At 35.7% G+C, this 6,978-nt stretch overlaps 1 pseudogene; it reads right to left on the bottom strand.

Moving 5' to 3' along the window:
- Positions 1 to 1,094: 1,094 nt before the first annotated feature.
- Positions 1,095 to 3,147, bottom strand: LOC148299451 (uncharacterized; annotated as a pseudogene).
- Between the last annotated feature and the right edge of the window lie 3,831 nt (positions 3,148 to 6,978).

The following is a 6,978-nucleotide window of genomic DNA, read 5'->3' as shown; positions in this document are numbered from 1 at the left end:
GTCAAATCTTCGTATGCCGCGTAAATATTGCTCAGGCATATTTAAATGTCTTCATCATGGAAGCTTTTCTGGATGAGCTGATGGACTCGAATCAGCAGCTCCTTTTCATACCCTAATATGTCCAATGTAAAATTGGTGTCATCTTCAATGCTTTTGACTTTGGTGTCTTTCCGTTGCTACTCAGATATTTTATCCTTACTTCTTGCTTGAATTGCTATTGCTTTATAAGACTTGAGTTGCAAGCGCAGCTATTAATAGGCTTGCCTTAATTCCTACGCAATGAATATGATGAATACAATACTTTGTTTTAGGATTAAAGTTTTTGTTGAATACTGAACAGCCTTTCAGCATCGAGCTGAGTCTCTGAAAATTATGCCGCATTTCGTTCTTCTTTATTCCGCCATACCTTTTCACGCTCTTCGTTTTACCTCACCAGCTTCATAAAATTGTATTTGCATTACTGCTCCTCTTCGAGAAGTTCCTTAACTTTTCGTTCGATTGCTTGCAAAGTTTATTTATTATTCGAAATCCTCGACGAGTTGTCGCTTTTGTTCGGAGAGTTTAGTCTCTATTTGCTTTATTTTTGTATCTATTTGTGAGAGTCTTATGGCTATGATTGCGATTTTCGTTACAAGCTAGCCAGTATTAATTGTAATAATTCTGCCTCCTACTTGAGGTAGAAATGCAAAGATGAGTCTGACTAAGTGTGCTGATTTCTTTCTTTCATGAGCAGCTTTCTCTATTCTAGACCTTGCCGAATAGCCTCTTCATACATATCCTCCACCTCCGATAATTTCCTCTGCAATTATTAGTTCGAATCCTTGACCTTGCAATACTCGAGCTCAAGAGTTCTACATTAGCAATGAGATGTTACCTGAAATTGACATAGCTCGTGAGTTTGTATTAATTGGTTAATATTTCAGCCATGGACTATGAGTATGAGTATTATCTATCTTTCAAATTATGAATATAAACTATGAAAGTAGTTGTTATAATATGAAATTATTGCTTATACTTCATCGCTATCATTTCTTATTCTTGGCCTTCTTTGCCTTTTCGAGCAACTGCATTTAGCCAAATTATTTTTTCTTTTGCTATTTAATTGGATCTGTCCATTTCATAAACTACATGGCTTCTGTTGCTGCGAATTTGCCAGTGTTGAATGCCCCGTGGGCTGTGCCGATATGTTCTGCATAGCAGTGTTCGCCAATGATCCATAATGTCTCATCAATGGGCTTTCTCAACAGGTATGAATCGTTGGGCGTCGATCCGACATGAAACGATGTATATGAACCGCAACTGAATTATTCTGACGCCCACCTTGTTATCGCATAATCTCTGAGTTTGACATTTTACTTTTGATAGATTCTTTCCAGACTCGCAATCATATCTTCAATGATTTACTTATCTGTGAGTTTTTCGCATTTGAGAGCGAAGTCATCAGTGATAAAGCAACATAATATGTGTTTGCCTCCCTGAGAGAGATTGCAGAAATGGGGAAATTTACCGCGTTCATCAAATCCTACGCTGATCCAGCGAGTAGGGCCCCAGAAGTTCTTTTCGAATGACATGATTATTTTGTTCATTACGCCAACCCCTAAACTATTAATCGCATTTTGATAGTTCGCTGGAAGTTAGGGCTCGAATTTTACAGTGCCCTTTTTCAGGATTGCTAAAGGAAGGCTTGATAGTAGTTTTTTTGCCTAGTAAACAGTTCCATCAAGGCAGATGACTCTTACTCCGGTGTGGCTTCTTTAAATTTTAACAACTTGCTTCTTCAATTGAACATTTAATCCTTCAGAGATTTTTGATAGCAATGAGTGATACCCTTTTGAAGGAGAAAAATCGCATCCTCTATCTTTTCGATATTAAAAATGCCTGGCTGATAAAGCTGATAAGGTTGAGGCTTCATAATGCTCTGTCATATTCATTAAAAGAGTTGCCGCTCTCTGTATTTCAGGGGCTTTCGAACTGAGTTTTGAGAAGACCTACTCTCCTCCCTCAAACAGAGAGATATCTTTCTCTGCTTTTCTTGAGTTTTTCCCTGCTTCTTCGAAAAAATTTTATTCATAATATAATGCCATGTCAAAATCCGTATTTTTAAAAGGCAGCCCTTTTTCCCCATCGATATATGTTCTTCCGATATTGGTCTTGGCAAGATCAGCAACTTTCCAGCCATACTTTTTAACATAGGGCTTAATCGGGTTGCACGGACCGTAACTGTGAACCCATGAGGCTCCTAGATCAAGCCGAATGCCATCTAATTAAATTCCATAAACTCTGCCACCTGTTCTGTCCCTGGCCTCAAGAATTAAGTAAGGGCAATGTGCCTCCTCAAGAGTTTTAGCGGCTCCGATGCCTGCAGGACCAGCTCCTATGATTAAAAATTCGAATTTTGCCAAAATTTCAGGATCCATTGATATCGATATTTTATGATGTATTTTAGATATCCATAATCATTACGATTGCAAACAATATCTTCGGATTCATTGCAAATGCGCAAATTCTCAGATAATTGTCGATGGTTTTCATTATCTCTGGAATTTAAGGCTGGGCTGACTGACAACATTTAATTTCTTCATATTTTTGAATATGTTTGGAGAAAGATATAATTATTTCTTTAAGTACAAGGGAGAGCGACAGAATCTGCATATTAGCAATGAAAAAGACAAATATAACCTAAAGATTTATTCCGAAAGTTGTAAGGTGATAAATTCGAAATGTATCGACATTTCATCGCTGAATATGTTAATTAATGAGAGAAAGCATTGGGAATTGACGAATCCAGTGTAGAAATCAAAGATTGTTGATAATTCAGCTTAATGATGTGTTTTGAGATAAATATAGATGAACAGTAGTGTTTTATTAACAGTATATTCATGTTGACTCATTCATATTTATATTGCAATATATTTGATGATTTCAATGAGCAACTCCATCAAAGGTCTCAACACCGTTGTCCGCTACAACAAAATTGAGTTCAAGAATGGAAACCCCTACAATCAGCGATGGCAGTGGAAGTTAAAGCATGCTCATTATACATACCCTCGGGACTGGTATGAGCCCACCTTTGTCAAGAAACCTCAGGATACTCGCGAAACAACATACTTCGGGGAAACTGTCTTACAAGATATTACCTTTAGGCATATCCCAGGAGCCAAGATGTACTGGAATCGCAGAAGAAGAATATTGGATCCCTTTCAAGTTTATCTCCTACCGTCATTGGCATTTTTTTCATGGCAATTTTGGCCCGTCTCCTTCGGCTTCAAAGTGCTAACAGCCTTGCCTCTCTTCACATTCTACACAAGAATGAGAGACCGATGTATTGACCCCGACATCAAATAAGCTTTTCTCAGGGACATCATTCATAATAATCCCGAATTGGGGGAACTGTTCAAGCCCGAGACAATTCACGTATTGGACAATGATTTGGAATACGACGAGGGAATCCCATGCCTAACTAAATTCCCAGAATACACGAATAAGCTGTGGAATTTTTTTAATGTCGACACAGGAATGTGCACAGGGTTTTTCAAATTCGGTGATTTGGAATCCGGAGCCACCATGCATCTCAAAGTAAATATTAGCTAATGAAGTTCAAAACGATGCCAGTGAAAGGACAATACAGGTATCAAGTTGGAGAACCATTTCACTACTATGATTTGAGAGCTGAAGTTTCCCACAAAGGGACCTTCAAATAAATCGTTTTGGTTGACGAAAAAGAAGAACTAAAAATCCGCAGACCCTTCTTGTTCTTGATATGAGCTGGATTGATAAAAATTATAAATATTGATCTGTCCGTTTGCACGCTTAGCATTTAAATTAAAAATTCATGAAACAAGAAGCCAGGATTATTGGATACTATATAGAATATATTGAATCTTTTGGTATTCAAATGAATAGAGATATATAAAGATAGCGCAATAACGATTGCTTATTTCAATTTAAACTAGTTGACTATTTATTTGCCAATTTGAAAATATTTCGATGAGAGTCGTGATTAAACTAGCCAATATATATTATCTATAAATGTTTCAAATTTAATATAAGTATCATAATCTAACTAAGTGCAGCCATGAGCACAAGTAGTGAGACTTAATAATAATGTGCCAACAAAGAAGAGGAATAAGAGAACCAGGATGCTAAATCAAAGCATTAATCTAAACCAAAACCCAAGCAGTAATAAAAGTAGCAATAAGACAACAAAAAGAAACAGCCCAAGAAAAAAGATAACAAGAAATAAGCCAAAAAGTAGCCCAATAGAAAGAAGCAAAAGCAAAAATAAACTGAAAATGAAACCAAATAGTAGGCCAAAATATCAATCGAAAAGTAAGCCAAAAGGTAGCAATCTAAAGCAAAGAGCATCGGCACTGCTCCAAAATAATAATAGTATTTTGAACAGGTAAAGTAGTATATGCAGAAACAAAACAGACCATATAGCCTGATTAATGTCTTCGATAACCTGCATGGGAAGATTAAGAAAAACACTTTATAGCCACTTTTAGATAAACTCGCTAGCGAGGAACATAAGTTACTCGTCTGCAAGTAATTCGGCAAAAATAAAGTTTATTTCTGGAATCAGGAGAACTTTAAAATCGATGAATAATTGCTTGAAAACTTAGGCAGCAACCTCTCTGAAAAAAGGGAAGAACTTAGCGAATTGCAGGCAACCAACAAAATGCTCACTGAATAGCTCAGAAAAATAACATCATAAAAAACAACCTTACAGTTAGAAGATGAAAATGACTATCTGCAAATTCAACTTTAGAAGCTGACGAATAAAAGAAATAAGCTGGTAAATGAGGTATAAGAAAAAGTGGATGAAACGTTAGTGATAAAATCCGAAAATGAGGAAACTTCTTTGAGGAAGAAACTGAAGATGCTAAAAAGGATAAAAAAATAAGCAATTGATGTTTGGGTTTAAATTTTGGAAAAGAAGAGAGGAGAAGTTGCAGAAATTATTGGCATTGATTTATGATTACAATTAATTTTATTTTTGAGCCTATTATGATTAACGAATTGTTTAGTAATTTCTGCAAAAATACTGAAAGTGCGAATGATCGGCAACGAAAAGGTCTCGTAAGTCTCAAAGAACATCAAATAAACGTTTAGGACAAAACCTCCATATATCTAAATCATCACGAGTTTCAAAGATCTTCTCAATAACATGAACTCTTCAGACAGATCCAAAATCAGAAGAAGCAGGCATGCACGGGTCTATGAATTACTGACTAATTGCATACAAAAAAGCTCCATTTCTGAATAAAAGTGCATCGCTGAATACTTGGAAGGGAACTGCTCGTAAAGATTACACATTTTCCAGCAATGCCTTTTTGAAAAACATCGCAGAAAATAAGATCTGGCTCAATGTACCGACTATGGACATTAGTATTTGTTTTGTATGAGGCAGGCCGTTCATCAATTTCAAAATTCTCTCGTCCTTTAATTCTGATTTTAAAATATTGTTTATGCTTGTGCTGTATAAATGTGTATATGTAGAGGTGTATTTACGTTTTTGTTAAATAGATGGGGCATTAAAATAACTGATTGAATAATAATTATAGTTATGTCGATGCAGATCAACAAAGATGAGAATTATGTGAAGTAATTCCATAAAAGAAGAAAAGAACTTAATAAAAGAATATCAGAACTTTTAGGGAAAGATGTTTTCCTTCATGAAATATCGCCAAATTAGTCAGAAAGCTCATCGAATTCGTTCTCCAAAGAGCGCGAGCTGTTTCAATTTAAAAGTCAGTAATCTTCAAATAACTTACTCATGATGCCATACAACTAATACTATACGACCGGCTAAAATCCACTAAAAATAAATAAAAACGATCTCCAGAATCGCCAAGTTATGCTATAAAGCGAAAAACAATACATCGAACGAACCTAAAAATTAAACTCTCTAAACTAAAATAAAATTATACTTTGGGAGCAAACCAAACAAATTATTTTTCGACATTTACAAATAGATAAGTCGCTGAATGATCAGCAACTCTTCTAATAATTTGCAGCCAAAATTGGAAATCTATTAGAACTGAAGTCTTCCCAAGAAAGGGGACGAGTTGAGGATTCTTTTGACAAAAAGACTTGTGTGAAAACAATATAAGAGCTTAAAGGGAAGCTGAGACTGATTTAATAATAAAATAGGGACAGTGATACTCAGATTTAGATCAAGTAAAATACAATGAGGGAACTGGAAAAGCAGATATCATATAACTTATCCAGCCGCGGCTTAGATTGGAAGGGCCCAAATCAAAAAGACTAACTAGAAGAGTAGCTGCTTTATTATCAAAGGATTGCCAAGATCCGCCAAGAGGAAATCGAATTTTTACTTAATAAGAATCGTAACTAAGCTTTGGAAAACCGAAGGTTAACTAAATTTGCAGAGAATCTCAAAAGATTAGTGTTTTTGGCGAAAAAAATGAACGATGACTTTATCGAAAAGTTTGAGGCTTTCAACAAATAGGCAAAGCTAAACCAGTTCATAAAGATGCAAGACAGTAATCAGGTAAGAGACTACTTTGGCTTTAATAAGAGTCTTCCAAAAATTGAGCTAAAAAATAAGCGTTTTGGAATAGTCCGAGACCGAAGCATGGAAAATACTTACCTTTTTAGGCATAAGGCGCTGGAAGTGGAGGCGGCATGAAGTTTGATGTAAATTTATATATCTTTATGCCTTGTTCAATAGCAAATCAATTAATCTTTGACACTTCCATATTTAAACGAACTGTGGTGGTACTTGGATAAAAATCATGTTATAATTCGTAAGTTGATAATGAGGCTATCTTCTTTGATTGCTAGGTCTTATTTTTCTACAATTACTCATATTCGCGGCAGTAACAATACTCTAAATCAGAGCCGGAGCACAGACAAAGTGGAGATGTCGAACTGAGAGGGATTCGCATTAAATCAACATCAAATGATAGCCCCAATTTAATATTTATTCCTGAAGCATTTGATCAAGCTGAGAGC

This window comes from Brachycentrus maculatus, unplaced genomic scaffold, assembly GCF_059751285.1.
Source record: "Brachycentrus maculatus isolate JH-2025_06_01 unplaced genomic scaffold, ASM5975128v1 h1tg001135l, whole genome shotgun sequence".
In the NCBI taxonomy this organism is placed as follows: domain Eukaryota; kingdom Metazoa; phylum Arthropoda; class Insecta; order Trichoptera; family Brachycentridae; genus Brachycentrus; species Brachycentrus maculatus.
Note: the sequence above shows the minus strand (reverse complement) of the source record. Positions and strands in the feature narration are given on the sequence as shown.